A 15,372-nucleotide genomic window follows, 5' to 3' on the forward strand; every position below is an offset into this window, starting at 1 on the left:
GGGGGAGATCCAAAATGATAGGAGAAGACAGGAGGGGGAGGGATAGAGCCAAGAGCTGGACAGGTGATAGGCAAAAGGGGATACAAGAGGATCATGGGACAGGAGGTCCAGGAAGAAGGATAAGGGGGTGGGGGGGAACCCAGAGGATGGGCAAGAGGTATATTCAGAGGGAGAAAAAGGAGAGTGAGAGAAAGAATGTGTGCATAAAAATAAGTAACAGATGGGGTACGAGGGGGAGGTGGGGCCTTAGCGGAAGTTAGAGAAGTCGATGTTCATGCCATCAGGTTGGAGGCTACCCAGACGGAATATAAGGTGTTGTTCCTCCAACCTGAGTGTGGCTTCATCTTTACAGTAGAGGAGGCCGTGGATAGACATGTCAGAATGGGAATGGAATGTGGAATTAAAATGTGTGGCCACTGGGAGATCCTGCTTTCTCTGGCGAACAGAGCGTAGATGTTCAGCAAAGCGGTCTCCCAGTCTGCGTCAGGTCTCGCCAATATATAAAAGGCCACATCGGGAGCACCGGACGCAGGATATTACCCCAGTCGACTCACAGGTGAAGTGTTGCCTCACCTGGAAGGACTGTTTGGGGCCCTGAATGGTGGTAAGGGAGGAAGTGTAAGGGCATGTGTAGCACTTGTTCCGCTTACACGGATAAGTGCCAGGAGGGAGATCAGTGGGGAGGGATGGGGGGGACGAATGGACAAGGGAGTTGCGTAGGGAGCGATCCTTGCGGAATGCAGAGAGAGTGGGGGAGGGAAAGATGTGCTTAGTGGTGGGATCCCGTTGGAGGTGGCGGAAGTTACGGAGAATAATATGTTGGACCCGGAGGCTGGTGGGGTGGTAGGTGAGGACCAGGGGAACCCTATTCCTAGTGGGATGGTGGGAGGATGGAGTGAGAGCAGATGTACGTGAAATGGGGAAGATGCGTTTAAGAGCAGAGTTGATAGTGGAAGAAGGGAAGCCCCTTTCTTTAAAAAAGGAAGACATCTCTCTCGTCCTAGAATGAAAAGCCTCATCCTGAGAGCAGATGCGGCGGAGACGGAGGAATTGCGAGAAGGGGATGGCGTTTTTGCAAGAGACAGGGTGAGAAGAGGAATAGTCCAGATAGCTGTGAGAGTCAGTAGGCTTATAGTAGACATCAGTGGATAAGCTGTCTCCAGAGACAGAGACAGAAAGATCTAGAAAGGGGAGGGAGGTGTCGGAAATGGACCAGGTAAACTTGAGGGCAGGGTGAAAGTTGGAGGCAAAGTTAATAAAATCAACGAGTTCTGCATGCGTGCAGGAAGCAGCGCCAATGCAGTCGTCGATGTAGCGAAGGAAAAGTGGGGGACAGATACCAGAATAGGCACGGAACATAGATTGTTCCACAAACCCAACAAAAAGGCAGGCATAGCTAGGACCCATACGGGTGCCCATAGCTACACCTTTAGTTTGGAGGAAGTGGGAGGAGCCAAAGGAGAAACTATTAAGAGTAAGGACTAATTCCGCTAGACGGAGCAGAGTGGTGGTAGAGGGGAACTGATTAGGTCTGGAATCCAAAGAGAAGCGTAGAGCTTTGAGACCATCCTGATGGGGGATGGAAGTATATAAGGTCCTCACCTACCACCCCACCAGCCTCCGGGTCCAACATATTATTCTCCGTAACTTCCGCCACCTCCAATGGGATCCCACCACTAAGCACATCTTTCCCTCCCCCCCCCCTCTGCATTCCGCAGGGATCGCTCCCTACGCAACTCCCTTGTCCATTCGTCCCCCCCATCCCTCCCCACTGATCTCCCTCCTGGCACTTATCCGTGTAAGCGGAACAAGTGCTACACATGCCCTTACACTTCCTCCCTTACCACCATTCAGGGCCCCAAACAGTCCTTCCAGGTGAGGCAACACTTCACCTGTGAGTCGACTGGGGTGATATACTGCGTCCGGTGCTCCCGATGTGGCCTTTTATATATTGGCGAGACCCGACGCAGACTGGGAGACCGCTTTGCTGAACATCTACGCTCTGTCCGCCAGAGAAAGCAGGATCTCCCAGTGGCCACACATTTTAATTCCACATCCCATTCCCATTCTGACATGTCTATCCACGGCCTCCTCTACTGTAAAGATGAAGCCACACTCGGGTTGGAGGAACAACACCTTATATTCCGTCTGGGTAGCCTCCAACCTGATGGCATGAACATCGACTTCTCTATGCACACATTCTTTCTCTCACTCTCCTTTTTCTCCCTCTGAATATACCTCTTGCCCATCCTCTGGGTCCCCCGTCTTTCTTCCCGGACCTCCTGTCCCATGATCCTCTCGTATCCCCTTTTGCCTATCACCTGTCCAGCTCTTGGCTCGATCCCTCCCCCTCCTGTCTTCTCCTATCATTTTGGATCTCCCCCTCCCTCTCCAACTTTCAAATCCCTTACTCACTTCTTCCTTCAGTTAGTCCTGACGAAGGGTCTCGGCCTGAAACGTCGACTGCACCTCTTCCTACAGACGCTGCCTGGCCTGCTGCGTTCACCAGCAACTTTGATGTGTGTTGTTTGAATTTCCAGCATCTGCAGAATTCCTGTTGTTTGAATCCAAGAACCAGATGCTTTTGAAATCATTCCTATGACATTCAGTCAAATGAAGTTCTGATTTGTTGCCCAGATCCTGGGACACTTCAGCTAGGCATTAGTTCTTGATAGCACATTAGTTTTCCCACTTAATTTATACTGGCATGTTGGTTTAATTCTTCTGCTTCAACTTAAGATACCTTGAACACCACCAGACACAGCTTGAACTGCCTTGATGTGATTACCTATCTTGTGTACCATCGCAATCATTGCCAAGAGTTCTGCACAATCACAAATGGTAGCGTTTCAGAAAGAGAGTATGATTCATGCCTATCTTACAAGGACTAATTATTTTCTTCTTGCTTTTGGTATATTCAAACTCCATCACAGATTTGTCCTAAGGCTTCTACAGTGGTACATGTGGCCTACATTGTAAGTCATAAATTTTGTTTTCAGACATAATTAAATGATTCTTCTGCTGGAATCATGTCGACTAACTAATCAGTGCCTGAAGGAAACTGCTTAAATGAGGATTTTAAATAAGTGTGATAAATAAGGTTGCAGAAACTGTTGTTGGAAGATTATTGACTTGGGAAATTATCAGTTACATCACTGGTAGCTCTAATCTTGGCCTGTGGAATAAAGGGCTGAACCTTGACTCCCAGGAATAAATATATTGTCAGATCAGAAGGTAACATACCAAAATGAAACCTAAAGCAAGCAGGGAAACATCCTTGAACCTGGCTATTTCAAATTTTTATAGAGGCAGGATGCTGAATTGGTGACCAATTTACTTTCAGGAGACAGATCTGTCATTTTGATGTGCATCTGCATATTAATAGGCATTATATTTAAAATCACATTGGGCAAGTAGTTCAGGCTTTTGGTTGCCCAGCATGTAGTGCTAGGTAGGATCAAGTCCATGAGTTAAATGCCTTCAAAGCACTACCTATATGCCAGGAGTATTTCCACCAGACTCAATGAAATATCAAACAATCCTCCCATGCTGATATCATAATATTCGCAAGATTACAACTCACACATCTGTGACTTCCATCATATCTTCCCCAATGCAAATGGATAGCCACAATCTGATCAAGGGACTCACCCATTTATGGAATTCTAGACAGAGAACCAAATGCAATTCTGCCGATCAAGTGAGTGTCCCATTCTGATGCTGCAGGCCTTCAACATTCCCTCTATTTTTTTTTAACAGCTGCAAAGACCAACCAATGCTCTGAGAAGGAATTTTTTACATGACCTAAAACAGCATGACACTTTAAATGTTTTCTGTAATATACTGAGCAAGCAAACACAAACAAACAAATGCACAACACAAGTGTAGTTTTGTATTGTTTCATGTAGCACCATGGTCTTGAAAAACATTGAATAGATGGCATCGGTGGTTTATTAACAATGAGCTACTGTGAACATTCTGTGTTTATTGCTACAGTGTTACAACATAAAATAATTAATAATAGGCATCCGTTAGTCTCATGAGACCATGGATTATAGCCTTGGAAAGTTTCCAGGGCACAGGCCTGGGCAAGGTTGTGTGGAAGACCAGCAGTTGCCCATGCTGCAAGTCTCCCCTCTCCACGCCACTGTTGTTGTCCAAGGGAAGGGCATTAGGACCCATACAGCTTGGCACCGGTGTCGTCACAGAGCAATGTGTGGTTAAGTGCCTTGCTCAAGGACACACACACTGCCTCAGCCAAGGCTCGAACTAACCACCTTCAAATCACTAGGCGAACGCCTTAACCACTTGGCCACGTGCCAACATGAAATACTGACAATGTAAATACTTTGAAGCTCTAAGATGTTCAAAGTAAAGGTTGTGTTACATTTACTATTTAGAAAATGTATGGATTATACTCTTAACACACAATTAATTACACAGTATTTCACAATTATATTAACATAGAGTTCAAAATTATATTAACATTATATGAAAGCAAATTCCAGCTGTGTGGCACCAAAGGCAACATGCGCAGGAGCATTCCATTTACTGAGTGGCTATTTACCTGCACAGTTTAGAGGGAACAGTGCAGGGCTTCCTTAGAGTTATGCTGCAACCAGCTCCTTCCCACACTCCATCCACCCACCTCGTCCTCCTCTAACCATTCCCACCACTCTACCTGCTTGTAGGCCAGCTCAAATATGACATAATGCTATAGATTTCTCCCAGCAAGCCATACCCCACAGTTGACTGGCTCTGGATGAAGAAACTGTAGTAAATTATTTAAAGTTCTGCAATATATAAAAGCAGCAAGATATTCAATAAAGCAGTTCTCCTTACATAAAGTGGCCCTACCACACAGACCACTCTGAGTTAAGTTCCACAGTATAGTTTGCAGCAAATCATCAAGGTAATTGTGACAGCTATCTCTGTCAAAAAGTAGGTACTGTGTGTCATAAACATTTATAGTAAAAGGTAGAATAGAAACAAGACTGCATCAAGATTTTCAGCTGCAGTAAATCCTCCATAGAAGATATTAGCTTGCCTCATTTTCAGCTTTGTGTCATGCCTTGTGTAAATTAAGGCTGCCTCAGATCAGAATGTACGGTAATAAACTCCTGTTTTGGTCAATGTTCCACACTTTGCTAGAATATTTTAAGTTGTCATCACAGTAAATCAATTTCAAAAATAAATACATGGGGTCTAAAATGATAGAATCTAAATCATTTGTAAAGATATAGTCAGTGATATATTTAATAAAAAGGCATTGTTTTTTCTTTGTCAGATCTAAGGAAATTATAGCAAACTGAAACATTGCTATAGATAGAAAATCTTGGTGAACTTAGATTCACCCTGATTTTGAGTCTTGAAAGCAACTATATATATCTTGTGAAGTAAAATCTGGTGGGCTCCACATAACTTGTGAGAAGAGATCTGACAAAGTGCTTTCACCTCCCTCCTAGAGCTGAAGTTATATTGAAGCGGAAAACATTGTATAATTGTGAAAAAGGATCGAGTGCTTTCCTGACATATATGATGAATAAACTCTTCTCGGGCTGCCAGCCAGGTACAGATCTGGATAATTATGTTTGTACTTGTTAATGACCTTTTATATTTCCCACACAAGTGCATCTCTAAATTAGAGTAAGTATTTTCTTTATGTGTCTAACAAAGTGGTCTGTAGTAGTTTCTGGGTCATTAATTTGTTTCAAATGTTCTGCCTGATTTGTTAAATTTCCATCTATATCCTGAAGGTCGAGAAAACTGCAAGACTTTAATGTGAATTCCACATAATTCCAGAAAAATTATTTAATCTGATGACACCTTCAAAAACAGCAAGAAATAACAATAACCTAACTTCATCATTCAAGATTCAGGATCACTTGTGATTCTTCAACACATAATTGTAAAGGAGAGCGAAATAATTGTTACTCTGGATCCAGTGCAGCATAAAAAAAACACAAGAAGCATCAAAAACACAATAAGTATAAATATAAAAGTTCAAGACAGATATATTCCAAACAAGAAATTTTAAGGCAGAAGGACACTACCGTGGCTGACAAGTGGGGTCAGAGCCAAAGTAAAAGCAAAAGAGAGGGCATACAAGGAAGCCAAAGCTAGTGGGAAGATAGAGGATTGGGAAGCTTTTAAAAATTTGCAGAAGGAGATTAATAAGGTCATTAGGAAGGAAAAGATGAATTATGAAAGGAAGCTGGTGACTAATATCAAAGAAGATGGTAAACGCTTTTTAAGCATATAAAGGGTAAAAGAGAGTTGAGGGTAGATATAGGACCAGCAGAAAATGACGCTGGAGATATTGTAATGAGAGACGCAGAGAAGGCAGAGGAACTGAATACATATTTTGCATCAGTCTTCACAGTGGAAGACATCTCCAGTATACCGGACACTCAAGAGTATCAGGGAAGTGAAGTTTGCGCAGTGAAAATTACGACGGAGAAGGTGCTCAGGAAGCTTAATGGTCTGAGGGTGGATAAATCTCCTGGACCTGATGGAATGCACCCTCGGGTTCTGAAGATTAGATTAGATTCAACTTTATTGTCATTGTGCTGAGTACAAATACAAAGCCAATGAAATGCATTTAGCATCGGACCAGAAATGCAAAGAATACTGTTATTTACAAAATAACTGCAAATAAAAAGTAAGTGCTACAGCACACAATTATAAGACTACTGAGACAGTACAATATGGATGCAATACTGCTTAGCGTTGTGATGAGAGGTTCAGCAGGGTCACAGCCTCAGGGAAGAAGCTCTTCCTGAGCCTGCTGGTGCAGGAGCGGAGGCTCCTGTAGTGCCTACCGGATTGGAGGAGAGTAAAAAGTCCATGATTAGGGTGAGATGCATCCTTGATAATGCTTTTCGTCCTGCCCAGGCAGCGTTTGTGATAGAAGTTCTCAATGGTGGGTAATTGGATGCCAATAATCTGCTGGGCAGTTTTCACCACACGCTGGAGTGCTTTGCAGTCCAATACGGGACAATTGCCATACCACACTGAGATGCAGTTGGTGAGTATGTCTCAATGGTACAAAAGTCCTTCAGTATCCTGGGACAGAGGTGAGCTTTCTTGATGCTCCACAGGAAATAAAGGCGCTGTTGCGCCTTTTGATCAGGATGAAGGAGTAGCTGGAGAGATTGTTGCGGCATTAACGATGATCTTTCAAAAATCGATAGATTCTGGCATTGTACTGGATGACTGGAAAATTGCAAATGTTACTCTGCTATTTAAGAAGGGTGGAAGCAGCAGAAAGGAAACTATAGATAAGTTAGCCTGACATCAGTGGTTGAGAAGTTGTTGGAATCAATTGTTAGGGATGAGATTACGGAGTACCTGGTGGCACATGAAAAGATAGGCCAAAGCCAGCATGGTTTCCTGAAAGGAAAATCCTGCCTTACTAACCTACTGCAATTTTTTGAGGAAATTACAAGCAGGGTAGACAAAGCAGATGCAGTAGATGAGGAATACTTGGATTTTCAGAAGGCCTTTGACAAGGTTCCGTACATGAGGCTGCTTAACAAGATAAGAGCCCATGGAATTACAGGGAAGTTACTAGCATGGGTGGAGCATTGGCTGATCGGCAGAAAATGGAGAGTGGGAATAAGGGGATCCTACTCTGGCTGGCTGCCAGTTACCAGTGGAGTTCCACAGGGGTCGGTGTTGGGACCGCTGCTTTTTACAATATATGTCAATGATTTGGCCTATGGGATTCATGAATTTGTGGATAAATTTGCCAATGATACAAAGATAGGTGGAGGAGCGGGTAGTGCTGAGGAAGCAGAGAGCCTGCAGAGATACCTGGATAGTTTTGGAGAATGGGCAAAGAACTGGCAAATGAAATACAATGTTGGAAAGTGTATGGTCATGCCCTTTGGTGGAAGAAGTAAATGGGCAGACTGTTATTTAGATGGGAAGGCAATTCAAAATGCAGAGATGCAAAGGGACTTGGGAGTCCCTGTGCAGGATACCCTAAAGGTTAACCTCCAGATTGAGTCGGTGGTGCAGAAGGTGAATGCAATGTTGGCATTCATTTCTAGAGGTATAGAATATATGAGCAGGGATCTGATGTTGAGGCTGTATAAGGCACGCGTGAGACCACACTTGAGTATTGTGTGCAGTTTTGGGCTCCTTATTTTAGAAAGGATATACTGACATTGGAGAGTGTTCAGAGAAGATTCACGAGAATGATTCCAGGAATGAAAGAGTTACCATGTGAAAAACGTCTGGCAGCTCTTGGGCTATATTCCCTGGAGTTCAGGAGAATGAGGGGGATTTCATAGAAACATTCTGAAAGATAAAAGGCCTGAACAGATTAGATACGGCAAAGTTATTTCCCATAGTAGTGGAGTCCAGGACAAGAGGACACAGCCACAGGATTGAAAGACGTCCATTTAGACAGAGGGTGGTACATCTGTGGAACTTGTTGCCACGAGCAGCTGTAGAGGTCAGGTCATTGGGTGCATTTAAGGCAGAGATAGATAGGTTCCTGATTAGCCAGGGCAACAAGGGGTATGGGGAAAAGACAGGGGAGTGGGTATGACTGGAAGAATTGGATCAGCTCATGATTGAATGGCGGAGCAGACTCGATGGACCAAATGGCCTGTTTCTGCTCCTATATCTTATGGTCTTAAAGGCAATCCAATTAAGCAAATGTATAAGAAACTGTAAAGTGGCAGGACATGAGGGGGATGAAGAGTGCCAATTGGCTATGAGTAGAATTTGAAGGGAAAAAGGAAGTGATCGTGTTTCCTTGGCTTGCTGCTTCTTGCCCTCTTGTTGGTAAAAGCCTGAGGAAAGGGAGGTGTTGCTAAAGTCACCTTTGTGAATGACTGCTCTGTATCCTGATTTTAACTGCAGATACCACAGTATGGTATTCCAATTGCATGTGCTTCACCCTGCTCTGGATGACGTGGCTTCCTGGGTGTTGCGGCAGCTGAAACCATTCAGGAAGGCATCAACTCGTCTCACTTGAATTGCAAATGTCGCTGCATGACATCCCCAAGAAATATATAGACAGCATTACCAACAACAATATTTTCTTTTTTGACTCCTTCAAAGACATTGCTTCCGTCAATCATGAAAAAAGTGTTAAGTACACTTCTTGGCTCATAGAAATTCAACACAATCTTTGCTCTGTAACATTATTAAGCCATGATATTAACCAAGAGTCTCGACAGAACCATCCTCAGTGAAGACCAGTAACAAACAATGTAGTAACATTACCTCAAAACTTTTTTTTCAGTCCTTCCTGTAATTATATTTCATCTTACCTCCTACAAACCTCGCACAGGAGTGGAAATCATCCACAATTACATAGACAGTTTTGGTCTTCCAACATCTTCCCAACCACTGAGGTCAGCCTGTAGTTTCCTTTCTTCTGCCTCTCTCCTTTCTTACAGAGTGGAGTGACATATGCAATTTCCCAGTCTTCCAGAACCATGCCAGAATCCATTGATTCTTGAAAGATTACTAATGCCTCCACGATCTCCTCAGCCACCTTTTTCAGAACCCTGGGGTGTACACCACCTGGTCCAGGTGACTTACCTACCTTCAGACCTTTCAGTTTCCTAGGAATCTCTCTTTACTAATGGTAACTTCACACGTTTCATGATCACTGACACCAGGAAATTCCTCAGTATTGCTGGTGTCTTCCACAGTGAAGACTGATGCAAAAGGAGATGATTCAGTTCATCTCCTATTTCCTTGTCCCCTATTGCTACCTCTCCAGTATCATTTTCCATTGGTCCAATATCCACTGTTGCATCTCTTTTACACTTTACGTATCTGAAGAAATTTTCGGTAATCGCTTTAATATTATTGGCCAGCTTACTTTCATATTCCATCTTTATCTCCTTAATGTTTTTTCAGTTGCCTTCTGTTGGCTTTTAAAAGCTTCCTATTCCTTTAACTTCCCACTAAATTTTGCTCTATTATATATCCTCTCTTTGGTTTTTATTTTCATTTTGACTTTCCTTGTTAACCATAGTTGTGTCATCTTTCTTTTAGAATACTTCTTCCTCTTTGGAATGTATATATCCTGTGCCTTCTAAATTGCTTCCAGAAATTCCAGCCATTGCTGCTCTGCTGTCATCCCAGCCAGTGTTCTTTTCCAATCATTTCTAGCCAACTTGTCTCTCATGCCTCTGTAATTCCCTTTACTCCACTGTAATACTGACACATCTGACTTTAGCTTCTCCTTCTCAAATTTCAGGGCGAATTCAATCATATTATGATCACTTGTCCCCAAGGGTTCTTTTACCTTAAGCTCTCTAATCAATTCTGGTTCATTGAACACCTAATCCAGAACAGCTGATCCCCTTGTGGGCTCAACCATGAACTGCTCTAAAAAGCCATCTCACATGCACTCGAGAAATTTCCCCTCCTGTAATCCAGCACCAATCTGATTTTCCCTATCCACCAGTATATTGAAATCTCCCATGACTTTTGTAACATTGCCCTTTTGGCATGCATTTTCTAACTCTCATTGTAATTTGTAGACCACGCTGTTACTACTGTTTGGGGGTCTGTTTACAACCAGTCAGGGTATTTTCACCCTTGTGGTTCTTTAGCTCTATCTTCTGAGCTTATGTCACCTCTTTTTAATAATTTGATTTTATTTTTTTACCAACAGAGCAATGCTGCCCCTTCTGGTCTTCCTGCCTGTCCTTTCAATACAATGTATATCCTTGGACTTTAAGTTCCCAGCTATAATCATCTTTCAGCCATGATTCAGTGATGCCGACAACATCAAACCTGCCAATCTACAACTGTGCTGCAAGTTCATCTACCTTATTCAAATAACACTTTCAGTCCGGTGTTCACCCTTTTTGATTCTGTCCACCTTCTACCCTGTTGACTGCAATTTTGCCCTATCAACAGCCTCTGCTCACGACACATGGGAGGAGGAGGAGCTTAGGAGGATTAATGGTGCCTAACAGCAACTCCTTTGCTTGCATCTTCAGAAACAGTTCTATTTCCATTTTTAATATCTCTATTTTTCCCTTTCAGGGTTCTTTTGAAGACCCTGACCTGGAGTTACACGCTGATTATGGTTCTTTGCGGGAATGGGACCAGCTCTCGGGATTTCACAACTGGCTGTTATTCGGCACACCAAGGGCTCGGCCTGTGAGCTGAGCTTGCCTTTGGAGGGCCACGATCTTGTGGCTCTGGAGACAGATGGATCGAAGGTCAGTGTCCAGACAGATCGGTATGTTGTGGGAGATGGAGGATCTAAGGCTGTGTGCCCAGAGACCTGAGATCTTTGGGCACAGAGCTTGGAAAAAGCAATGCAACGGACTTTTAACATCATAAACCAGTAAGCTGTTTGTTATGTCTCCCCTCTCGCTGTGAAACAGAGACATCTCTTTCTCCCTTATTAGGGAGAGAGAGAGAGAGCCTGTGGTATGTCGAATACCGGACGAACAAGTTAAGTAGTCTTTGGAACACTGCAAGTCTGTGTCTTTGCTGTGGCTTTGCTCCCGCTTGAGTGCTTAGTGGCGGGTGCCAATGCTTTTTTTTGCTGGTGGGGGGGATCGTTGCTTGCTGCCACTTACGCACAGGAGGGAGGGGGTACTGGGGGGGTCTGGGGTTCTAACATTTAACTGTTATTCATTCTTTGGGGGCACTCCTCTGTTTTCGTGGATGGTTGTGAAGAAAAAGCATTTCAGGATGTATATTGTATACATTTATCTAACATTAAATGTACCTTTGAAACCTTTGAAACATTGTTTCTGTCTGTATACCAGCTACCTCATTTTCAGCACTATCGTCCGCCTTTCCTACGATACTTCTTGCATTGAAATATAGGTAGCTCAGGACACCAGTCACACCATACTCAACCCTTTGATTCCTAACTTTTTCTGAGGTCTTATTAACATCTGCCTCCACAACCTCTTCACTAACTGTTCTGGCATTCTGGTTCCCATCCCCCTGCAGCTCTAGGTTAAATCCTGCCATGAAGCATTAACAAGCCTTCCCCCAAGGATATTAGTCCCCCTCCAGTTCAGGTGCAAACTGTCCCATCTGTACAGGTCCCCTCTTCCCTGGAAGAGAACCCAATAATCAGAATCAGAATCAGAATTAGAATCAGGTTTATTATCACTGGCATGTGATGTGAAATTTGTTAACTTAGCAGCAGCAGTTCAATACAATACATAATCTAGCAGAAAGAGAAAAATAATAATAAATAAACAAGTAAATCAATTACGTACACCAAGATGCAACACTGAGCATCATAGGAAGTCATTCCTGCCTGTGGCCATCAAACCTTACAACTCCTCCCTTGGAGGATCAGACACCCTGAGCCAATAGGCTGGTCCTGGACTTACTTCCTGGCATAATTTACATATTACTATTTAACTATTTATGGTTTTATTACTATTTAATTATTTATGGTGCAACTGTAACGAAAACCAATTTCCCCCGGGATCAATAAAGTATGACTATGACATTAAATAGGTTATTTAAAAATGTGCAAAATCAGAAATACTGTATATTAAAAAAAGCGAGGTGTCCAAAGCTTCAATGTCCATTTAGGAATCGGATGGCGGAGGGGAAGAAGCTGTTCCTGAATCGCTGAGTGTGCGCCTTCTGGCTTCAGTACCTCCTACCTGATGGTAACAGTGAAAAAAGGGCATGCCCTGGGTGCTGGAGGTCCTTAATAATGGACACTGCCTTTCTGAGACACCGCTCCCTGGGTACTTTGTAGGCCAGTGCCCAAGATGGAACTGACTAGATTTACAATCCTCTGTAGCTTCTTTTGGTCCTGTGCAGTAGACCCTCCATACCAGACAGTGATGCAGCCCGTCAGAATGCTCTCAACGGTACACCTATAGATGTTTTTGAGTGCATCTGTTGACATGCCAAATCACTTCAAACTCCTGATAAAGTATAGCCGCTGTCTTACCTTCTTTATGACTACATCAGGAGTGCATGAGGTGTCAGGGAGGGGTAGCACCTCTGGTGGGGGAACATGTCGCATCCTTTCAGGGCAGTTTGTCCACCTTTGGTCCCCACCTGGAACTCAGCTCTCATCTGTGGCTCCCCGTAGCTGTTTGTATGCGACAGCGGCCACACCCTGGGCAATGGCTTCGACAAGCCGGCTAAATCAGGTGAGGGTAGCCAACGGGTCTCAAACCCTCAGTGAGATAGGGAGTTGTCTATCCCAGCATGTGAAGACAGACTCCGGCGGATTGAGCAGACGAGACCAATGGAAGGTCCAACGGTCAAGAAGGCGGTCTCTGCAGGTGTCGTGGAACGTGTAGAGCAGGACAAGACACAGAAGACGTCCTGGTCATCCACTGCACCTAGTCCCATCTCCAGCCGTCTCGAATCTGTCTTGCCACTGGATCCAGATGGGAATTGGGAAGAGAGAGTGAGGCTGATGCCGCGCAACTCTCCCTCACTTAAATCCAAATCAAGCGCTAGTCTCGACACCATCAGCCGGCTGGTAGCGTAGTGACATCAGCGCCAGACTCTGGAGCAAAGGTTCCCAAGTTCGAATCCCAGGTACGCTTTCCATCCATGCCAGGTTGAGTATCAAGCTGGCAACTCGACCTCGTTAGAAGTACTAATGGTGTCGATGTCTTCATCTATGACGATGGACAAACCTTATGAGTGCATCAATAGTTGCAACCAGGTTAGATCCTCAGAGATCTTGACACCCAGGAACTTGAAGCTGCTCACTCTCTCCAATTCTGATCCCTCTATGAGGATTGGTATGTGTTCCTTCGTCTTACTCTTCCTGAAGTCCACAATCAGCTCTTTCATCTTACTGATGTTGAGTGCCAGGTTGTTGCTGTGGCACCACTCCACTAGTTGGCATACCTCACTCCTGTACGCCCTCTCGTCACCTCCTGAGAGTCTACCAACAATGGTTGTATCATCAGCAAATTTATGGATGGTATTTGAGCTATGCCTAGCCACACAGTCATGTGTATATAAAGAGTAGAGCAGTGGGCTAAGCACACATTCCTGAGGTGCGCCAGTGTTGATCGTCAGCGAGGAGGATATGTTATCACCAATCTGCACAGACTGTGGTCTTTCAGTTAGGAAGGATCCAATTACAGAGGGAGGTACAGAGGCCCAGGTTCTGCAACTTCTCAATCAGGATTGTGGGAATGATGGTATTAAATGCTGAGCTATAGTCGATCAACAGCATCCTGACATAGGTGTTTGTGTTGTCTAGGTGGTGTAAAGCCATGTGAAGAGCCACGGAGATTGTGTCTGCTGTTGGCCTATGAGTCAACAATGGGTCCAGGTCCTTTGCAGGAGTTCAGTCTAGTCATAACCAAGTACTTAGTTTCCCAAATATCGATTGGCATCTCCCTAGAGCAAGGGGTTTAGATGGGGTGGAGTTTGTTAGGTGTGTTCAGGAAGGTTTCTTGACACAATATGTAGATAAGCCTACAAGAGGAGAGACCGCACTTGATTTGGTATTGGGAAATGAACCTGGTCAGCATCCTGACATAGGTGTTTGTGTTGTCTAGGTGGTGTAAAGCCATGTGAAGAGAAGGTGTCAGATCTCTCAGTGGGACAGTATTTTGGAGATAGTGATCATAATTCCATCTCCTTTACAATAGCATTGGAGAGAGATAGGAACAGACAGGTTAGAAGAGTGTTTAATTGGAGTAAGGGGAATTATGAGGCTATCAGGCAGGAAATTGGAGGCTTAAATTGGAAGCAGATGTTCTCAGGGAAAAGTATGGAAGAAATGTGGCAAATATTTAGGGGATATTTGTGTGGAATTCTGCATAGGTACGTTCCAATGAGACAGGGAAGTTGTGGTAGGGTGCAGGAACCATGGTGTACAAGGCTGTAATAAATCTAGTCAAGAAGAAAAGCTTACAAAAGGTTCAGAGAGCTAGGTAATGTTAGAGATCTAGAAGATTATAAGGCTAATAGGAAGGAGCTTAAGAAGGAAATTAGGAGAGCCAGAAGGGGCCATGAGAAGGCCTTGGCGGGCAGGATTAAGGAAAACCCCAAGGCATTCTACAAGTATGTGAAAAGCAAAAGGATAAGACATGAAAGAATAGGACCTATCAAGTGTGACAGTGGGAAAGTGTGTATGGAACCGGAGGAAATAGCAGAGATACTTAATGTCAGTATTCACTATGGAAAAGGATGTTGGTGATTGTAGTAAAGATTTGCAGCAGACTGAAAAGCTTGAGCATGTAGATATTAAGAAAGAGGATGTGCTGGAGCTTTTGGTAAGCATTAAGTTAGATAAGCCGCCAGGACCAGATGAGATGTACCCCAGGCTACGGTGGGAGGTGAGGGAGGAGATTGCTGAGCCTCTGGTGGTGATCTTTGCATCATCAATGGGGATGGGAGAGGTTCAGGAGGATTGGAGGGTTG

This window comes from Mobula birostris, chromosome 3 (genome assembly GCF_030028105.1).
Source record: "Mobula birostris isolate sMobBir1 chromosome 3, sMobBir1.hap1, whole genome shotgun sequence".
Taxonomy (NCBI): domain Eukaryota; kingdom Metazoa; phylum Chordata; class Chondrichthyes; order Myliobatiformes; family Myliobatidae; genus Mobula; species Mobula birostris.